Source organism: Cydia amplana, chromosome 14 (assembly GCF_948474715.1).
Source record: "Cydia amplana chromosome 14, ilCydAmpl1.1, whole genome shotgun sequence".
NCBI lineage: Eukaryota > Metazoa > Arthropoda > Insecta > Lepidoptera > Tortricidae > Cydia > Cydia amplana.
In genome coordinates this window covers 11,068,184-11,092,458 of record NC_086082.1, presented here as the reverse complement: position 1 = coordinate 11,092,458, position 24,275 = coordinate 11,068,184, and positions in this window count along the sequence as shown.

Here is a 24,275-nt window from a genome sequence, read left to right as displayed (position 1 = left end):
CGTAATGTTATTCCATAGAAAACGAAGTGTGTCCGACTTCTCGGCCCGGGCCCGGACCAGTCTAGCGTCACTATAGCGTGAGTCATCCTTTATTATGGTGTCCTTTAGTTCCCCAACACAGTATTTCGCACATACAATGTCAATTACTTGAATTATTCATAAATCAATCAATGAAAGCCAAAAGAATCATGACAGTGTCCTATTTGAATCTACCTAAGTTACCCCAAAACAATTGCGCACGCGCTCCATCCAACCCGTCCCGACTGGGAGCGGTGTTCGAATTTGAAAAATCTAATTTTGATTTGACAACCTCTCGTTGCAACCCGTTCTAATTTACATATAACATTGTGAGAATGATATCAAATCAACATACAATTTTTACAGTTGGAATGCAGCTTCAGCGGTGATTTGGCGGCAAAAGCTACTTAATCAGATTAATTACCAGGCCGTGTTGGCAAACGGCGTCAGATCAATGTGTGGACACACGCTTTATTGCGTCCAGAATCGATATGCCTATAATTTGTCCCCAAGTGTACGTGTCATTGTTAGGGTTTGGGGTGAAAGAGATTAACAGCTACACTACACTCAAACAAAAAGCTTGGGCAATACTTGGCAAAATTCATACCTAAAATAGGATCACCACCCCTTTATCATTAAATAAACGTTAGTAGGTACTTAACTATAACACTCATATTCTCACATACTCCTGACATAAAAATAATGATAAGAAACTCTATCAGCCCGAAAAAATACCATAGTTTCTATAAAACTATCAGAAACAAGAACAAATATTTTATACCGCCATCTATACTTGAAATCATAAACTACGAAGGGCTCCACCCGTTGATCGATCCTACACAGTTGCTAAGTTGCTAAGTTAGGATAGCTACCTGCTTAGTTACTAAAGTTACTCATAGATGGCATTTATATCAAAACTTATCGCCATAAATTACCTGAACTGCCAACTTGAATTGTTATTGATTTGTAAAAAAAATAAACGAAATGATGACAGTAAGATAATTAAAATATTTATTTAAGTTAAATTGGACGTGTTATTATATTAATTGTAACATTACAATAATTACTGATTATTGGTATTGATAACAGCGGCATCTGACGGTTATACAACAAACTAAATCAAACCCTCGCCTGTCTTCTGATATTTTCAATACAAATCAATAGTAGTTCCTCTGCGTACCACAGTGTAGCGCTGTAGTAAATATTCAAGATTCCTTTCGAACAACAAATCTTTTTTGGCTTTGTCGAAACATTGCAGCGTAGTATAATATAGGTAGGTACTGATTTTCAATCTACCGTGCATTTAACGGGCAAATTGTCAATTTAGTCCAAACCAGCAGAACGAAAAATTTGCATGCAGAAGCGCCACTTCAAAGGTAACTGTTGATAACTACTTTTCTTTCAAAGACATGCCCTTTCAATCAAAATTTTACCTTATGAAAAGGCAAAACGATATGAAATTGCTTGGAACATTTTCTACGGCGCTTTACTCTGAAATTTATTTAGGGTTAAAGGAAATGGAGACTTATTTGTCTGAGGATAAAGTATGAAATAAGTACAATGTTTACGGATTATTCACTGCTGAAATGTCGCAGATTAATTTATCTCGAAAGCGGGGCGGTTGTGGGGTTGTTTAATACGATTTTGTACCGGTGAATGAGTTTTGGTAGCTGCCAGCCATCTTTTGTTTTCAGCCTGGGAAATGGTGCTATATAATACATATATGTATAAATATAAGTAACGCGTTTTTTGTATGTACCTGTGTACAGGGTATGTGCAGAGATTTACTGTGACTAGTAGTAGGCTGATCAAACTTTCCTTTAACTTTTATGTTGCTGTTTAGCGGGGTTTTATACATTTTATAGTATACCTACCTTCGTAACTCGTTCTCAAATCTTTCAGTAGGTACTTTAGACTCAAATAAGAAAAACGGGACTCTTAACGGGGTTCTATTTTGAAGGCATTTTTTTCATTGGTGGGCTATTTTTTTTTAATTATGTAAAATCTCCGGTTAAAGTTTTAAAATCGTGTTATTGTAAATTATTCTTACAATATATTGATTTCCCTACAACTTTACTGAAACCCTGGCAAAATACAGAAAATTCTATGGTGCTAAAAAAAGGATCAGTCACTTAAAGCTTGCTCTGTTATTTTCACTTTCTGTTACCAAGATAGGATCGGGTCAAATTGATCCTATTATTCACAAAAAACAAACTGATTATAAATAAAAAAGTCGATTATTGGCTCTATGATCGTATGGAGAGAGGGCGTGACGTCACAGCGGGAGACAGATAAGTGATAACGTTAATTTGTAGTTGGCATCTGTTGGATTGAATTTTTGGATATAGTGGGAGTATCTAGTGTTTAATTGTAGAATTGTTGCGTCATCAAAAATTGGATATATTGTAACGGCTTTGGAGCATCGGGATCTGTATACAAATATATCTACTCACTTCTCAGCGGATCTTCGTCAACATAATTAGATTATTTTTGGGCCAACCTTTATGTAGTCTGAATTGTCTGTATGTAAGTACTTTATTTTCAGAATCCCTAGTGTAAATTTCATTACGATATACGATAGCGTAACGTACGTTCGCGTTTGCGTTATGTCTATTTTTGTATGGGATTTTGAACAGCGCAAAGCGGGACGTTTTTGAAACTCAATATCCCGTTCAAAATTACACTTAACTCTTTACCGCATACCTTTGTATGCGTTGTATTATGGCTTTCCATATATGCATACAAGGACATGATATTCAACTCTATTGACAGCTATTAAAGCTCATACATAAGTTCAACAAATATTTCATACATATTTCAACAAGTTAAACGCACATTCGTACGTCATGTTACGCTATCGAATGAAATGTACACTACGGGTACAGATAGTCATATTTCAGTAGGTATCACATCTCTGTACCAGTTAACATTGCGCTTAAATAAATATTTGTACGATATCGTTACATTTATCGGTTCAAGTAGTCGGTGTCGAAATTTGAATCGAAAGTAAACATCGTGATGCGACTATCACTTTCCCACACTCCGCTACTTCAGGTTTATTATGTGTGCCAAAAAAAGCTTAAGGGCACTTGTTACTTGAAACTTAGTTAAATCATTAGGAAATACAAACAGTCCCATTAGTAAATTTTTTGGGTTTATCAATCTTCTTGAGAGGGTAGCGTGGTTCTTATTTCTTTTAAATAAGTATGTACTTACAAAAATAAATTAGTATAATTTGACAAACTCAATAAGGCATGTTTATGGGTATTATACGACGATAATGTATAGATATACCTACATATGTAGTTAAATACCTAAATACATATATAGAAAACAAACGTTCTGTGATAAACTCACGAGAACACCTTGAGACTGACAATAATTATGGTTTTCAGGGAAAGCCTTGCAAATGTGCCTAGTTACTAATATTATATAGAACGAATTTCTATTTCTGATAACTATCTAACCTATCTGTGCAAGGGCCGATTCATACTTGGTTAAAATCAACCTGTCTCTAGACCACATCAGTAGATACCTACATATTACTCCTTGGATTGATAAGAAGCGTAGTCGGTATACCTACACTACCTACTATACCTATTTCAGTGGGACGAAAAGGCGCCAGTAGATTTTCGCACGACGAAATGGTAAACATAAGCCGGTGAATACTTATGATGATATTTACATAAACTTACGAATTATCTTGGGTAAACATTAAAGTGGTGAGAATTATTTTGGTTAATCGGAAGCGTGCATATATTTACGAAAAACCAGGAAACTTACGAGGCCAAACTATAAACATCCGAACAAAAATATTCTTATCAAAAAAATTCCATTATTTTTAATTCCTTGAAAACCAAGAATGTGACATCATATCGGCAAACTTTATCGTATCAGACTGTATGGTCAGCCGGTGACGGTGACACATTTCCGCGGATTATGTCCTACTATACTAAATCAATTCTTTGTATGCAATGAGGAAAAATCTATCTGGATTATATTCAATTCTCAGACACCTACTGTAGGTTCCGTATATTTACTAGCTTTTGCCCGCGACTTCGTCTGCGTGGAATTAGTTCCAGCAGTTAAAGTATAGCGCCTGGATAAATGTAATAGCAATAATTTTGAGAATAATGCTTTATTGCTTACACCAATTAACAGGCAATTATTTTTTTTCCCACTTCCACACCCTCTTTATGGATGACTTCCGACATAAAAACTATCCTATGTCCTTCCCCGGGACTTAAACTATCTCAATGCCAAATTTCAACTAAATCGTGCACCAGCGCCGGTGATACACCGCGAGACACAAAGTTTGTTATGCAGTTGTTGTTAAGTCCCCATACAAAATTTTACCCCTTTAAGAGATGATTTCTGGGATAAAAATTATCCTATGTCCTTCCTCGGGAGTCAAACAATCTGTATACCAATTTTCATCTAAATCGGTTCAGCGGTTTAAGCGTGAAGAGGTAACAGACAGATAGACAGACTTCCTTTTATAATATTAAATATGGAATATGGAATACATACATTTCATCTCTACAACCTTATTGTTTACAATCCAGCGTAGTTTTATTAGGTACGTATAAAGGTAACTTTCGGATACTTAGAGTCTGTGCGGAAAGAGAAGAATCGTGGAATGTATCGGGCCCCATACATTCCACGACTCTTCTCTTTCCGCACAGACTCTATAAAAGCAACCTTGCTGCTGCAGCGCGGCGTTTCTGCTGTAACGTGGACACAAAATGTCACTGTCAATTTCAGGGATAAATTGCGTTGATATCGTTGCGGCATTGCTGTCGCGATCAAAACGTTATATCACTCAATGCATTAAGGAAATTGACAGTGACATTGCTCATTTACCGCTGGTTTACTGGCAACGCTGCTGTAGCATAGAGAAATATAGTAAGACAAGAGTGCTCACTCCATACATCAGTTCAGACTATTAATTTCAGTGTCTACATCTAGCATCGAGTAGCGGAACTATCAGTACTGCTACTTGACAATAGATGTAGCACCGACCGGAAAGTCTTATCTCAACAGCATAAGACTTTCCGGTCGGTGCTACATCTATTGTCAAGTAGCAGTACTGATAGTTCCGCTACTCGATACTAGATGCTAATAGTCTTTTTGGTACTAAAGCTGATGTATGGAGTGAGCACTCTATGTATTTTTTTCTCTATGGCTGTAGGTAGTCATTCCGAATGTCACCACTTATTTATGTCACACTCATGGCAGTACTTACTATGTTTAAAGTACTGCTGAGGTCATTCTCAAAAAATATGTCTGCGGACCCATAGGTACAAAATGTATGAAAAGAGTCATGACATTTTGACGCAACCACAGACATAAGGCTAACTCACGTTAGAACGGACCGGGTCCGGGCCGGAGCTTCTGGCGCTTGCTTTTCTATGACAGATGACCGTGATCACGTGATGCTTTCCATAGAAAACGAAGCGCCGGAAGCGCCGGCCCGGACCCGGCCTGGTCTAACGTGAGTCATCCTATATTCTCCGAGAATTACCCATGAACTAATGTCAACTAAAGACTTTATCAATTTTCTCCGAAACGTAGTTGAAACCGGTCCTATTTTCGGATTGACATGCTCAATATGCTCATAATCGGGGCTTTAGGCTACAAGAAACCCTAAACCCGTTTGGTCATCAGTAGTCAGCCCGTCTACGATAAACTACTATGAAACACCGACAAAAACAATCTTATCTCTGAATCACAACAATTAGGAGCTGCGTTAGGTCATGGTGACGACTAATGATAAATTGTATCGGAAAATAAATACCTTACTGTTACTTGTGATGTCAAATCTAGATACATAATATATGAAGTCCTATAAAGTGTCAATTAGTCTATAAGTCAGAGGTAGGACTTTAAGAGACTGAATATTTCCAAGGGTACAGTCAGCATCGATAGTAAAGGATGAGACAACGCGCCAAATTTCCATTTATCGCTACAGTTCGCGTTCAAAATTAATATAAGTATCTGTCATAGTCTAATTTTTTACATAGTATGTGTCATCTTCTAATTTTTATACATATTATAAACATGTCTCTCTTTGATAAGCTGTTAGAGAATGAGTTAGGTAGATACTTTTGACGCGTAGCCTGATATTCGTACAACATTCCAGTAATATTTACATATTCTCAATTTTGAATTTAAACTCCTGGCTCATCTTCAACTTTCTCAAGTCCTACGTGTAGGTATTTTGTTTTATTTTCCTTGTCGGATATCACACACATCACCCGTATTCTATTTTTCTCGAAAACGTCATCGTCAATGACATCTATAAATTATCAATAGTGGGAATTTTATTCAATGATAACATGTACTATTTACTTAAATACCTATGTAGTAGTGTCTGATAAGTCACCCAAAATTAAACGATTTACTTATAACTATTGATTTAATCACCCAATCAAGTTATCTAATCCGTACTTAGAAAACGATTAATAAATATAGTTCATTTTTGAAATAAATTGTGTAGGTAATTATTATTAGTAGATAATAGTAATTAGATTGATTATTAGTGAACACCTTAACCTAGCAGCATCGTAGCTTGGTTATTATTAGTATTGACAGAAATATAGCCCTTACAAGAAATTAAAATCTTTCACACTTCTTACTATAGGTACTGCAGCCTATATTGTTAGTAATATTACTGCTGTCGATGATTATTAACCATGAGCATAACGAGTGATGCTGTAATACCTATTAATATAATAATAATAATTCAGCCTATATACGTCCCACTGCTGGGCACAGGCCTCCTCTCATGCGCGAGAGGGTTTGGGCTATAGTCTCCACGCTAGCCCAATGCGGATTGGGGACTTCACATACACCTTTTGAATTTCTTTGCAGATGTATGCAAGTTTCCTCACGATGTTTTCCTTCACCGAAAAGCTGTGGTAAATATCAAATGATATTTCGTACATAAGTTCCGAAAAACTCATTGGTACGAGCCAGGATTTGAACCCGCGACCTCCGGATTGAAAGTCGGACGTCATATCCACTCGGCCACCACCGCTTATTACTTGTCCAAAAATGATCGATAGGTACCTAGAATCCAGGGATTTGGTGAGATCAGGAAGGCATCTCATGCAAGCTGTCGTGGCGAAGGCGAAGCCACTTGACTGATAACGATTTGAGAGATAACACGGTTCCCATGGATGACCGCGGTAGCTCTACCGTAATACTATTTGAGCTTATGATAAGGAGCTAGATTAGCAAAATTCTCGACTGAAGATATGTACCATCGAATTTAAACTGTTGTGAGACATACAGCTATAGGTAAATAGGTATAGTAGGTAGTGTTTAGACATATGTATATATGTTTAAACTTTAGAGGTTGTGGTCGTGCAAACATATGTGTTGCTAGTATTTAGATTAATTTTGTGCATTTGTATTAAAATATCAACATTAAATACTATATGGTACTACAACTAGGAAACAAATAAAACTATTTAATTCGTCAGAACTTCATCAAGTAGGTACATATGCTGTACTCTTTGTCTTGGTAGCTTAAACGAGTGACTTCTTTTGTAATTTCTTGTTAACGTTAGCTTCTACATTATTAACAGTTAATAATGAATTTTAAATGTCAGTTTCAAGGACAATAGTCACGTGGCTACACTTACCCGTTATTATAGTTTATTGTTTAATGAAACAATGTAAGAATTTCGTAAAATTATAGAAAAATAGTCCGTAAGTCCACGCACTAAAAGTGTTCTTATATGAACTGTTCATTTGGTTCCGTGATAAACAATTACTTTAACAGTAAGAACGCGACAATTTGAGACAATGTCTTTGAGATGAGCTTTTTTGTTTTTTGCCGTTATTTTGGAGCAGAATACTAGGATTTTCAAGGACCAAGATAACTTCGATATGTATAAAATTGATGAATCTTTTTCCGTACAGACTCTAAGCAAATTCATTTTTTTAATGAAGCAAAAATAGATACAGACCACAGAAACATAAGATTGCACAACGAAAATACTTTGAGGGAAGAACAGTTTTGGTAGTTTATTATTAGGTAAGTTAATGAGTCCATAACATCAACAATAATAATACAGATTTTTCCCTGTTTAATATAAACTTTACTATGTTAAGTTGTATCACTGTTTGAGGTTGATATCCAAAGTCGTGTATTCTCAGGTCAGTTTGACCATGGCACAAGCCTCCACGCGCCGTAGTCATAAAGCAATTAGAAAAATAATAAATATAGGAATTCTCCACGGATCATAATGCAGGGACAATATTTTCGGAAGGTCGCTCTAATGGCAGTTCTTACTAAGAGTTTTTTGAAACGGTGTTTATGACGAAGCTTTTTTTGTATTTAGGTAGACGATTTTTATTTTTAAAATTGACGCAATGACTATCTACCTACTACATGAAGTACGGCAATAATAAGACGTAAGATATTATACGTATTTAAAGAAATTCAGATAAATCAGATCATTAATAATTACATGTTTTTTTTAAACAAAACGTATAGGTACTTTGAAGATCGCGCAGAAATAGGTAGGTACCCAAGTAGCATTTCAAGCTGTATAAAAGCTGTATATAAGTTTATTTGTATACTATAAGCTGTACACCTAGGCTGTACAAAGTCTGTATAAGCGCTTATTCAGCCCTTACAAGTTAAAAAACCGGCCAAGTGCGAGTCGGACTCGCGCACGGAGGGTTCCGCACCATCAACAAAAAATAGAGCAAAACAAGCAAAAAAAACGGTCACCCATCCAAGTACTGACCCCGCCCGACGTTGCTTAACTTCGGTCAAAAATCACGTTTGTTGTATGGGAGCCCCACTCAAATCTTTATTTTATTCTGTTTCTAGTATTTGTTGTTATAGCGGCAACAGAAAATTTCAACTGTCTAGCTATCACGGTTCGTGAGATACAGCCTGGTGACAGACGGACGGACGGACGGACGGACGGACAGCGGAGTCTTAGTAATAGGGTCCCGTTTTTACCCTTTGGGTACGGAACCCTAAAAAGGGCCCAAATTATACAGATTTTCGCGTTATTGGAGCTGTAGAGTAGCTGTATATAAGCTGTATAAATTGTATAATAGCTGTATTATAGCTGTAATTTGGTGTAAAGGAAACCTTAACACTACAGATAATATCTTATAAGTATGATTTAAGAATATAAGTTGTAAATAAGTTTTTAAAAAGAAATACAAGAGAATAAAAATAATTTAAGAAACTAAAATAGAAGACATTCATTCGTAATATTTGTAATGGCGACAAATGTTATAAGTGGATGATAAATAAGGGACTTTAAATATTAATAAAGGACCTTGGGAGCGGATATTATAATATAGGTACCTGAGTGCCGATTAATATTTATTGTGAACCTGTGTATATTTACCGGCAAAATATTCACGCGCCTGCGAAATAATCAAGAGAAATACAAGAAAAATAAAAAAAAAATGCTAAGATAGTGTTTGTTTTTAACGTTAGAATGTATTTTTTTTATTAAATATAATTTCTTTTGCCATAGTCATTATAGTCAATTTATTTTAAGCTGGTAATCTTAAAACGGCTTTAGTTTTTGCTAAATATTTGCAAGTATTTCTTTAATTACGTTTTTAAATACGTTTTTATTCATTGTAAAATGGCGACAATTTTTAAACTGCCTACAAGATAGTTGGAGAGCATTATAATCTTAGTAGCTTTACTATGTAATTAGTGGAGTAACTTTTATAGCTTTTGGATTCAAATCAGCTTTAAAATAGAATATTTTTAATCGTTTGGCTGTATTTTGGTTCTCCTTACATAAGGTATAATCCTTCAGTTTTATAATACACTCAGTCAGAACTCGTAAAACTATACTATACTTATATGAGTGTCAAATTACGCCACAAAATTGCTTTAATCGGCTCTGTCAGTAATACAGAAAAAAGCTGTACTATAGCTATCATTTATTCTTTTAGTTTTATAATACCCTTATAGGCAGAAGTTATACAACTACTATACTTATAGGAGAGTAAAATTACGCCATAAGAAATAGTTTTAAAACGGAGTTGACGGATACTTTTGTACAGCTACAAGTGCCAAGTGATACTACAATATAGCCAATATACAGCTTTTACGCTAAAATTAGCTTGTAGTGTCTCACAACTCTTAAAGTTTTAAAACGGAGTTGACAGATACTTTTGTACAGCTACAAGTGCCAAGTGATACTACAATACAGCCTGTATACAGCTTTAAGGATAGAATTAGCTTGTAGTGTCACACCTAAAGTTTTATAGTAGATTTTTTATATTCTGATAAAGCACCTCATGCTTACGCAGTATCCTTTATAATGCTTTTATACAGCTTGAGCTGTATAATAACTGTAAAATACCTTTTATACAGCTTAAATCTTTTCTGACACCCTTATACGTCCCTTAAATTACTCTAAGTTCTAAATTGGCTGGTATATTGATGTTGCTGACACTTATATGCTACTTGGGTAGGTAATAGTCATAGTTTTTCGCATATTTTTTTACCACGGTTAATACCGTTGGCTACTTATGTTTAAATATATAAAAAAAACAAAAATATATGTTTAGTTTCTTTAGACATTACATCATACCGTTTTTTATCCATTTTCATCTAGATTTTCATAAATACCGTTACTTCTACAAATCACACAAAACTAACAACAGAATGTTTGTACTTGCCTCGTTAGATACACCCAGAATAAATTTATCGTAACAATGCACCTGTTAATGCATTGTGTGTACACAAACAGAGCAAATTAGTACTGGGTAAAAATAGCAAACAATTCATTATATTATTGTGTCGGTTGACGATTCTTGGTAAAGTGTAGTCGGAGTTGCGTTTTTTAAACGTCGACCCGTGGCGAATTTTTTGGCACGCGGTACTTATGTATGATGGTGATAAAAAGTTGCCTGTGATGTTACAATCTAAGTACAACATTTTCAACATTTCTTGTTCGTTTTTTCTTTTGAATGGTCAGAATAATTAAGTACCTAAGTTTTGATACAGTAAAAAGTTCAGATATTAAAAGGTGCTAGGTATTTTTTCATGCTTTAAGTCATGATTAGTTTCACAAACGAAACTCCTTTACAAACATTTATCTATATACATACATGTTTTATGAACGAATCGAAGCTAACTGAGTGAGACACAGTTCATACAAGTATAACTTACTCGTTACTGTGCGAATGACAGTGTCGAACAGGTATATGTGATTGAAGAGTAGACAGTTAATTACATGAATCTTAAAGGAATTAGGTACAGATCCTAATTCAAAGAGCTGAACCCAAAGTTTTCCTTTGAGGTCCACAAGCCAGCGCCAACAACCAGCAGGGTGCAGCAAACAAAAAACCCCGACGATGTTAACACGCGTTAAATGCACGAAATCACTATTTGTATAATTCGGACAAACAGACAGACGGCCCGACATTAACGTGGGACATTAACGCGGACAATGTCAACAATGAGAAACAATAAGTCGCTCGTGTCCAAGTCTTTGTTTACGAAGGAAGATCATTAAAAATTATTGGACGTCAGTTTTTGGTCGGTACTGGGAATTGAATCTGTCGCGATGCGATTCGGATCGGACAGGTGACTTTTTGTTAAGCTAAAAAGTTAGGTATAATACGTAGCTTATTAATTTCAGAGACGATGGCTAAAATAAACGATTCCAGGGAATAATATGTGTATAATGTTTACATAATAAAGCCCCAAGTTAGCTGCACTAAATGTAACATTAAAGGCCTGTGCACACCGGCTGCGTGTGCGTGACGTGCACGTGCGCGTGTGCTAAAATGTTGGGGCCACACACGCACACGCCACGCAGGCGGTGTGCCGTCTCTCATAAGGATCTGTATACTACAACGCTGCACGCGCACGTGCACGTCACGCACACGCAAGCCGGTGTGCACAGGCCTTAATACAAAGGTTATTTAACCCTTGACACATTGATAATTAAAACCAGGTTAGGGAACCAAACCGAACCTCAGAAAGTAAACAGAAAAGAGGAAGGAAGGCTAAATAAACGTGGTACAAGTGAAGAACCTGAGGGCCATGGAATGCACGATCCGAGAGTGCAGAAGGTCTACCGCAAAATCCAAAAATTAAATTTCGTTATCTGCCTCTCTATCTCTCAAATATGCATGAATGATAGAGGCAGAAAATATAATATTTTCTATTTTCGCGGAAGGGCCTCAGGCTATTAACGCTGACGCCATCGCCAGCCGCAACGTGCACGCTCGAATTGTGAGTTTCGTGGGCGAGGAAAAAGTTTTATGAATGCTTGGGGTTGTTTTAGCGACCAAAACATAATTCAAGTATCATTGCAAATGCAATAAGTGACTAATACTTAGGTAGGTCGGAAATTGATGCAGCGACCTAATGGGTGCACCAATGTTCAAAGCGCTTTTTTGTAGCATTGGGTCCGATTATCCTTAAAATTCTCAAATCTATCCTGCGTACAAATCAGTTGGTGTCAGGAGACCTTTTATAATTTGTTTGTTCATACTGAAAGCTGCAGCTTTTGTACAGAATCAGGTGCAATTTCAAAAGGAGTAAAGCTGCTAATGATATATAACCAATAAATACCATACGATTCATTGGCCGAAAATTCGACCTACCGTTTTTATAGCCACCCCCTAATGTTTATCGTAAATCGATTCAACCAAAGTGTACCAGGATAACAAAAAATGTCCCTTTTGCGCAGTTGTTAACTCTTTGCTCTTTTTGTTAAATTTGTTTATATTGTTCAACGCCAAATTATAGGTCTACTGAAAAAAGTAGCTTCACATGATTGACGTTTTATTGTGACTCGTAAACTTAATTTATAGTCCAAATTCAAGGAAGCCAAAACCCTTTGGGCAGTTACAGACGTGCAACTTCACAGGAGCACTGGCAGAGTAGATATTTATATACAGTAATTTATCTACAAAATATTTAAAAGTCTGAGTAGTATGCAAAAAACAAATGCGAGACTCGCTACCAGCGGCACCGCTACCCTGGATTAAGTTGGATTAGTAGAGAGAAATGGTAAAATTTAAACATCGACGTAAATTTCTTAATGCTTGGAGAGATATGTTACTGTCTTTAGTGTTTATACTGGGATAGGCAGAAGACTAAATAATAATTTAACTCTTCAATTATGTCCGGTTGTATTTACCGCTTCTTTCTCTTTTACCCATAGCAAACTAAATTGGACTGAACTTGTGTGGTTTATTTTTGTAGATACCTCCAATATAGATAGCAAGGAAAGGAAAGCTTCGATCAAACTAACATGTACCTATTCAAGAAAAATTGCAGTTATTTCTTGACTTAACACTAGTATTAAACTTAACTTAATATTATAATATCCACATACTACTATTTACTGTAGATATATGTATAACATAGGTAATTAAACCTTTAAAGTACGTGCTAATTTACTTGTTCAATATGAACAAAATTGTGGGATTTTCTATCGATTTAGGCACGAAAACGCCTATAATTTATACTGCCATACAATCGAAGGTGACAGCGACACCGTATGTAATAAATGTTTTATTGTACCCGTAGATAACGGAAGCATGTGCATTCGATAAAGTGCTTCAATAAAAGTGCATTGTGCTAGGTGCAATGTGTGCGCAGTAAATGCACGCTAGAATACAACAGATGGTGTAAAGTAGCTATACATAGAGTAGATTGACATAGAGTAGTCCGTCTTCAAACAATGATAGGTTCATGTAAGCAACAAACAAGTGACGCTCTATAATGGCACCGTCGCAAGCCCAGATTACGTGAGATTTAGGAAGGAAGAGCTATCGTTGTGTCAGAGTTGAACATAGGACATGAAGATATCGGGAGATACTTTACTGTCATTATCTCTTATACTATGGCATCAAACAAGTTGGCGTTATAGAATTCTGTAGGTAGTAGAATACAGAACCCATTTAAGATTACCATGATTAGTTTTATTTTACAAGTTAAAGATGCACAAAGTGCGACTTCGATTATCAAGAACCATAACAAAGTTATTTTTTACAGTGCCTATGATATGACGAATCATGTTGCATTTTGTGTACGTTATACAAGTCAGTTGCGAGTATGACTAACAAGTCGATTTAAAGGATATAATCTAGGCATCCAATTACTTTTTTTTATTTCTTCATGTTTTACACAAATTGTATTTTGCTTCAACATTATTTTATCGATTGCCATTTGGACTAGTTTTAGGACAATGAACTCCAAGAGTATATAAAACCTAGTAAAGTACCTATATTTTTAGCGATATAATGTTATCTAACTTTGGCACAGACTGTACTCGCACAATATTAGGGAAAAAAAATGAAAAAATATTTACCCAATTTTATTGAGTATCGACAAAGCAATGACATTGACACGGTATACAAAATCACATTGACATGAATCAAATTACCCATGATTTTGCAGCTAATGGAGTTTCCATGTAGTACTCCTACCGATGACTGCTGTTGATATGATAAGATTTGAAAGTCACAACGTAAAGTAAACAATACCTACTTAAATCTACTCGAGTGCAAACGGCCTCCTTTGTATTAATTTATCGATATTAATACGCTATCAGTGCCACAGCTGTTATGATCGTAGAATTTTCTATTTCAATTTGACTATCTTCCGATATCTACTATTTGTATCTATCTACAATTACAGTGTACGATTTCCGATGGGCATACAAATTAAAAATTGTACGCTTTCGCTGATTAACCGCGGGCAGAAATTTCTTACAGTGACATCCAAAAGTATACACTTAGACTTACCTTATATAATTCATAAAAAGGTATAATAAATATTTATTTTTACCCTTAAATATTACCTACACATTTAAAATGTTCTGTAACACCAACGTATAAGAGTAGATTAGGTACTACTGTACTCATATTTCAGGAAACGTGTTTTTCGGAGTTTAAAATAATGCTAAATATGAATAAGAAACTACTTTCCTAAAATTAAAGTAGTTTCTGTACTTTAAGATTCAAAAGAAAATATGTAGGTACCTAAAAATATAGTTCTTAGCACAATCTGATTTTGATATACATACATTGTCAAACGGGAACTTTAGCAACTTTATTTTTTAACCTATGCCCATAAACTTTTCAAATTTATAGCTTTTTCGACGTCAAAGTGCTTCCCATCTTGAGCAACCCACTTCAAGTAGCACCATCATTACACCCGACTACTTAACATTCTACATGTGTCAAACGTCTCGCCATTATTTCGGTTATCTGCCAGACTCACTTATGAGGGAGATAGTATCCAATTCAAACAAAAAGTCGTAACAGATTAAGAAGAGAGTGTTCATACGTCCTTTCTAAATTGAGCTAAATATTATAGACGCGTTACATTATATTTTTGGAGTTGTGCTTAAAGACACTTATAATAATACTTAATCGTGATGCGGCCTAGGTATTCGAAATTAAACTTTAGTGAGACATATTTGAAACTGTTTAGACGACAACGGTTTCACTCACTTGAATTTTTAGTCCTTGGTATCTTCGTACGCTTTGATTCAAAACATGTCGATATTTCGTTTACGCAGCAACACAAAGTGAAAGTAGCGAAACTAACTAAATTACGCTAAATCGAACAGTATTTTTAATATGTATTTTATTATAACTTATCTATTCTTTTTCGTGTGTATTAATAATATAGGTACGTACACGAATGTGTAATAAACACTAGTTGCTAATGTTGCTATACTACCCAACAACAGAACAGTTGCAGCACTTGCAACAGAGGAGTTAGCTCTATTTTGCGCTTCAATTGTATTTTGCGCTTCATAATAATATCAGCAAGGCGCCTGAATGGCTGCAGAAAATGTTTTAGAATATCCACGGATGGCGCTATTTCGATAACCATAATATGCAAACATCTTGGTTTTTAGTTTTACCATTAACACCACTTCATCCCGCAGAGTCGATATATCACAATAAAAAGCGGCCAAGTGCGAGTCGGACTCGCCCATGAAGGGTTCCGTATTTAGGCGATTTATGACGTATTAAAAAAAAACTACTTGCTAGATCTTGTTCAAACCAATTTTCGGTGGAAGTTTACATGGTAATGTACATCATATATTTTTTTTAGTTTTATCATTCTCTTATTTTAGAAGTTAGGGGGGGGGGGGGGGGGACACACATTTTACCACTTTGGAAGTGTCTCTCGCGCAAACTATTCAGTTTAGAAAAAAATGATATTAGGAACCTCAATATCATTTTTGAAGACCTATCCATAGATACCCCACACGTATGGGTTTGATGAAAAAAAAAATTTTGAGTTTCAGTTCGAAGTATGGGGAACCCCAAAAATTAATTGTTTTTTTTCTATTTTTGTGTGAAAATCTTAATGCGGTTCACAGAATACATCTACTTACCAAGTTTCAACAGTATAGTTCTTATAGTTTCGGAGAAAAGTGGCTGTGACATACGGACGGACAGACAGACGGACAGACAGACGGACAGACAGACGGACAGACAGACATGACGAATCTATAAGGGTTCCGTTTTTTGCCATTTGGCTACGGAACCCTAAAAACCAGTGTAAGAGCGCTACCCGTTTGTGCAAGTTTCAGTAATGAACATGAACTCAAATTAAGCTGGTTGTTCTAAGTTTAAGAAATATTGACCTGGGGCTGCGTCAGTGCGATCCATTGGAGTATGGTTTTTACTAGATAAGGACGTGAAAATGTTCACAGAAAAGGTGTCTCTGCTGGAGTGAGTGTATTTTTAACACGTCACTTCAGCCAAGATTATTTTTTGTTAGATAACCGACATGATTATGGCAAAAGCACTCTTCACGTTCTGAGAATATTTTTAAGAGGTTTGTCTGTATTAATTTTTAGTATGTTTCAAGTAGGTAGCTATATTTCTAAAATTTTCTACTTACACAAACGTTTGTAATCCAGTTATCACGTGAAATATATAGGTACAAAACGTATCGTCCTAATTATCAGCCTACTAAGTGCAGTAGGTAAGACATACCGCTGCTGCGCACTGGACTCCTCTAAAACTTTTCGCTGACTCATAGGTACACATTAGCTCCGAATGATTTTTTTTACCTTTAGCAACTGGTACATAAATATCGAAAAACAAGTTTAGAAATATACAGATAAAAATAAAATTCAAGACATACCCCAAACTGAACTCCTAGTTGCTTATTGACAGCAAAATAGATACCAACCATTAGGTACAGTGGGCCAAGAAAGTGGTCTACCACCCTACGGTTGAGGTTCGTTTGAACGTCATGAGACAACAAGGTCGATTTACTTTAAACTCCGTTAGAAAAGTCAACCTTAGCGATCGTTAGAGCTCGCAGAAACTTTTGTCTAAACTGGTAGATCACTTTCTCGGCCCACTGGTACCTAACCGAATTCTCATGAAAACATGACAGACCCCGTGATAATAGTAATGAGTAACAGTAGAGTGGCATTCGGGGCTGATAAGGGAGCCAGATGCAGGCGATGATGGCCGATCCGCCCACTGATCCTGTGACACTGATATTGATGTAATCGATATTGCGTACTGGGCATGAATATGGACAATAAGCGTAGATGACTCCTGTGACACTTGAAAATATTAATCCTAAAGTTGGAAAATAAAGTCGTTCGCAGAGGGCAAAAAATTCTGTATCCTTTAGGACATTCTTTAGAATACAAAAAGGATAATCCATACCTACAAAATGTGTGCATTATTTATTAGATATACTGCCAAGTTAACGGTTAAAAAAATATGTAAATGGATATCGTTCGACATGTTTCGATACATTTATTTTACGTGATTGATCCGTAATGAATATAATTTGAGTTTCCTATGTACATATATATTTATTTACCTACTCTGTACCCACTCACTTGCCTTTTTCATATTTTAGCAACACCTTTTTTTTAGGGTTCTGTAGTCTATAATATTACATCTGGTACAGAGTTAGACTGAAAAACACGCGTCACTAAACACCCGTTACGCCGCTAATAGCAGCCGCATAACTGACAAATTTCACTTTTTGTGCCACCCCAATAATTTCACGTGCTATTTACACCGTGTAAGGATCATCCCTTCAAATTTGACATTTCGGTGAAATTTGGCGGTGTGATTTCACTACCGTGCGACAGTCACACGCGTCAAATTTCAACATGCCACATGTGGATGACTTTTTGTCATAATTTGCGTGTGGTTCTCGACGTTCTCGTGAATTTTATGTTTTTTTACTAACAGATTATGAGCTACTGTGATCCACTTAAAATAGTCTCGATAAGCATGTTTTAAATATATTTTTAAAAATTGTTCTCAGAAATGTCACTTATTTTTTATCGAAATTTTCAATTTATCTACCTATCATACGTAAACATCTTCGTGTTGGCAACTTGGCACAAGATTGTAATAGATGAGATGAGCGTATGCAGGATGTAAGCAGTTTTATAAATTAATAGATCAAATAAAAAAAACCTATTTCAAGTGAATATTTCAAGCCTCCCAAAGTGTAGGTATGTTTTAACAACGGTATATCACTTTCCGTTTTAATGCTTTGAAACGTTCTGTTTGTCCCACATGAATAGCATGAAGCCTAACACTGTTAGTTAACGCCTGATTTACCGACTCAACATACATTGTCCTGAGACGCCCCGCGTGGCTACAGTTACGAGACTATTCGACCAATAATTACTATGGTAAACGTCTTTCTATAGCTTATTGAATCGGTCAAAACACGAAGGCACGCTTATGCCTCGCGCCTTTGTCTAATTGCCACGGTGCATTCGACACCGCAGTATGTCCAAATTTCGGTTTCCATTTCTGAGAACAATATTCTGAGCATTTGTAACTTGTCACTTCAAGGTCCGTTATACAAGTTTGATCCTCGAGCGTCGACAGTTACCGTTTTTTTTGCGACATTTATGAGAACCAATAAATATTTCAAAACTGGAGCAATTTATAAGAGCAACTTCTATGGTAGTTCATAACTGTTACTTTCAACGAATAGGTTTTTTTCGTAAACGGTGGAAGTTTCTTTTGTTTGTGAGGGTAATAAAGTTTCGCTTTTAAATATTGCAACAATGAAAATACAGTAGAAATGAATAATTGTCTATGTGAACCTAGTTGATGATGATTCATAATTTCTATACGGGTACATACCTACTATAGTAACGGTCAAAGTGGTTATATAAATACATCGTATCACACCTTGTTGCCTTTGAGGTATAAGGATGTGTTCCGATATTTTGGCCACTTGATCTATTTGATGCTGACTGCAGCTACATAGATATGCGAAGATTTACCTACTTGTAGCGTTTAAGTTTTTTTTTAGAAGTTTCAGATAGGATTTTGTACATATATTTTGTTAGCTATTCACTTTAAATTGATATATGTATTATATAAATTATTACATTTGATAATCCATTTCTCAAACCTTAGAAATTCCTGAGTGAAAGTATTTCAACCCTTGTTTTCCCAAAAACTCCCACAAAATAGAGCGTTGCGAATGCGACAGTATTCATCCAAAATTTCACTTTTACATCCTAATTACCCCTTCTCCAACAATACTCCTTTCACGACCAGAAAATGTGAAATTTATGGTTACACTGTTTCGCGCAAGGGGTACAACTATTACGGAACAATGACGCACAAACCGTTGTTCTCAATAAATGCAACTAACTCCTTCCTTTTGTGCCACATAGCGGTCCTTCAGAACTATTGTTTTGACAATAATTTGACGAAACAGTTCGTTACGGTAAGTAAAAGGGTAAAATGTTCGCGCATAACAGTTATCCAACTAAAGGATGGTCCTGTCTTAAAGCAAAGAAATGTAAACCCTTTTAATAATAGAATAGGGTTCAATATTTGAATTGTCAAATTGTTTTTGACCTTGTGAATTTACAATTTTATTTATTTACAATTATTGTTAGGCAGTTACGCGATTTTTGTTAATTGCATTTTACTCCGTTGCAGCCTTTTCGCGAACCCTTTGGCTAATAAACCTTTGCTTAATCCCGTTAGTTTTCGGTACATTGGTTTTTTGTTTGCTAAAAAACATTGAGGTTTTAATGGTGGACAATTTGGCATTGCGAAAGGGTTTGCAGACAAGATGACATTAACAGTAATTGTTGAAGAACTTTTTTGAGAAAAAACCTTTTTCTGCAAAACAAAAACTTTGTCAAACTTCACGGGCATGCAGTGTTTTCAATTTCGCTGTACCATGAAAAATTCGCCTTTAATTTATTTTAAACACATTGTTTATTTCATGTCATTAATAATTATTTATGTTGCAATTCTGTTCTTATTTAGGTCTATTATATATCGTTCGCCTAGATTGAAACCGTATTAACTCAAATATTAATAAAGTAGTTAGGTGCCTCTGTTTCCTGATTCTACAGACGAACACGCCTTAGGCAGTAAAACTAATACACTAACACATAATCAGGTATCACTACCCGCCAAAATATCGCACTATTACTACCTATTGCTGATTGAAAAGAAGTTCATTCGACTTGCAACAGATTGGTTGATTTAAGACTAGATACTGCTTTGATAGTATTAATAATACCTAGTTACTTATTATAATTATACTTATTATTAATGAACTGTACTATTTTTTAAATTTTCTGTTGTTTTATTTTGTCATAGGCAATTTTCTTTAAATGAACACATAATGATATTGCGTTGCTTCAGTTTTGTTGTGCGACCGACAATTCTTCTTACTAACTACATACCTATATCAAAAATCAAGAAAATAAAATTTGATCACCTAATACAACCCACGCATATTAAATGTGATATTAAAATAAACATAAAACAACAACACTATTTGATTATCCGCCATTCTGTAAGTATGATAGAGTCTGCGGAAAGAGAAGAGAGTCGTGGAATGTATGGGACCCAATACAATCCACGACTCTTCTGTTTTCGAACAGACTCTAGCTAGTCATGAGTTCGCATCCAGCGCATCCTTGCTCGTAACAATCAAATTTCTGAAAACGTATTGCTATTGTTTGATAGGTAATTTACTTACTTGCTCCTTATTTTGCGCTAAAGTAAACGTACTACATATTATGTACGCGAATTCCTACTATCTCAGTAGGCTAGTAATACTAACACGTGAACAAAAAAGAATACGTAGGTATGTATTATAAAACTTTATTAACGCATGCACAATACGTTTTCGGCAAAGAGACAGATAAAGTTATACAGCAAGGAAAGGAGCGGGTTCAAACAACAGTTTATTAGACCTATCCTTTGTTTACAGTTCGTTTATATAACTGTCTCTGTTCCCAGGGTAAATGTAACGGCAATATCAATATAACAAAACAAACGGTAACATTTGTCGGCATTTTCAAAGGTTTAAATATTCTAACGGAAAGAAAGTAGCCGGTTATAAAAATGTTTTGAAAGTACCATAAAATGCTACCTTGGACCGTTTGCCTAACTGTACCGAAGCTGTATTTGAACATGTGCAAGAAATTAGGCCTGGACTGAAACAATAATAACGGTGTAAAACGACAGAATTTAACTCCTCTTCATTCTTCATTAACCTCTTAGGCCCACTTGCACCATTCTACTAACCCGGGGTTAACCGGTTAAACCGTTAACTCAGTGTCAAATTGTACTGGTAACCATAATAAGTCCAGGTTTAATCAGTTATCCCCGGGTTAGTGGGATGGTGTAAGTGGCGCTTAATCTGTGTATGATAAAGATCCTGACCGAATTTCTAGTCATATTTTTCCATCTTTTTTAAAACGAGTTCTTGTGTTCTATACTTATAGAACAAGCGAGGTTTCAATTTGAACCCACGATTTTCGACTACTACAAACATATGAAAGGTTAGTTGAGTGTGAAGTTGTTTTTGTAATTGAATTAATTATGAATGAAACAAACTCTTTAGGTCATGATATTTAGATATTAATATCAAGAAATTGCCAAATCTGTTCAGCTTTAGTCTGATAATTATGTTTATACATCTTGATTGAGCTACTTATTCTGATATCATTACGTAGACGTATTTTTATCCTGCTACTTTTGTATGTGTCTTATTCTATTCAGCACTAGTTTAACTATCATTGGGCCTCACTTAAAAATTGTTTTACCTAACACGTAGTTGCTGACGTTGCGAGCTTAAGGTTAATTTTCTTATAATCAAAAAATGGAATTAGATTGTCGAAACCGAAAAAAAAAAAACAAATAAATACGGGGCTGACAAAATTTTGACCTAGATTTTTAATTTGAAAAAGTTTAACGAGTTTCCGTTACTCTGTAATTTTCATATTTATTCTAGCGGGCCCAAAGAGAAAGCAATTTCAAAGCCAACAAAGCAATTACGGGCGCAGCTTTTTATCACAATTTCTCCGTCCCTAAAAACCTTTTGCGTAATAATGCCATTTCTCTCAACTTAGTAGGTATAGGTATACATTTGCCAGTGCAATAAATGTGAAAATGTTTTATGCAATGCAGCCTTTTGCAAAAACATCAATAAAAGTTAAATATTCGATGTTTTTGCATCTATCGCTGTTCGCCTAAAGAAATGCCGCTAATGTGTTGGAGCTACACAGCTTTTCAATTCGGAAGTTTACAATGCACCTCCACAGTAGGACTAAATTGCTTTATTGTAGGGAAAAATGGATGTTTACGATACGCCATTGTTCTTGCAACTTAGTCCATTTTATGTGACTTCTAAAGGTGCCGATGCGATAGGCACGCTCCATTGTCTTTTATGCTTCGTGTTTAGTTACGCAAAAAGGTTCAGAGTTATGCAAATTTTGTCTATGAGGATTAAGATCCTTTGAATGAGTTGTTAGTTGTTCATCCACTAATTCTCTGTCGAAGGAAAAAGTTTCCTGTTTGTAAAAATACCTCCCACGTTTTCGCAATTAAGTATTTCATTATGTTCCACTAAATATTGTCCTACAACTTAAAATGGGATTTTCATTTTTATTTACGTTTTGGATTTAGGTATGAATATGTATTGCATACTACATAATACATAAAATGAGGCAAATGTTATCTTTAGATAGAATCTTGCTCACCCTTACTAATATTGTCTCTATTGAGTTACTATACTTAGGGTATAATGTAACTAATTTGTTCTTCAAACAGGGGATCCTCAGTACACAAACATCATTCAGGCACTACTACCAAAACTGATCCGTTGCATTTTATAAAATACCAATTAAGTCTTATGCATTGGTAATATAGTTGATAATTGACTGTCTTTTAGTAATACATCTGCATGAAAGTAAAGTGATTTGAAGCTCCGGGATATTTATTTGACGCGAACCGAAGCTTGATGCCTTATTGTCACCGAAACGTATTACAAATTAGTGTTGAATCGTACCGTGATGTTGGCTTTATGTATCGGATTAATTTTTATGGTCATCTGTAGTGACCGTTTAAATATTATTATAACAAGAGGGAGTTAAAGTCTAGATGTTAAATGGAGTCACGATAAAACCAACGAAATAAATAAATATAATAGGACATCTTACACAAATCAACCTCAAGTCCCACAGTAAGGTCAATAAGGCTTGTGTTGTGGGTACTAGACGACGATATAAATATAATATTTTTTTAAATAAATTATTCGGATAACACCGTCAGAAAAATCAATACCTACATAACCCTGCGTAGTATGTTTATCAATAAAATAAATGATACCATTTCTTTGAAATCATGCCCTGAAATTGACATCCATGCTTATCATATTTTACAATTCTGCTTGTTTCTACCGTCAACTCAAATATATGTCATATACTTAGGTACAATGTATGTCACCACATTCGTGTGGATTCTTATGTGATTGTTCGTTCTGATTTCCACATCACTACACGTTCGGTAACGTTACCAATTGTACCCTCTAAATGCACGTAAGTATAGCAAAGTACCTTTCGATTGTCATTAAATTGAAAACGAAATCTGTATCAAATATGCAGCGTTTGTGGTGTAAGTACCGAAAGTTTTACACACAAATGGAAAGTAATATGATCTGTATTTACATACACTTAAAGTTCAATTTTATTTGCTTGATTTCGAGCATTCGTGTTAACTGAACGATTATCGATGTTATTGAATTTCTCGCAAAAAATGGATCGTTGTGTGGTCTACGTATGTGAGTAGCATGGATTATACTGGACTCAAAATTGCATGAAATTGCGTCACATTGTCGTGGTAATCCGAAGAGATGTGAATTTACGGATACACTGTGGGCCCGAATAACCCAAAAAACTTAACATAATACTGACAGTGTTGACATTTAACCAGTAGGTATTTGTTAT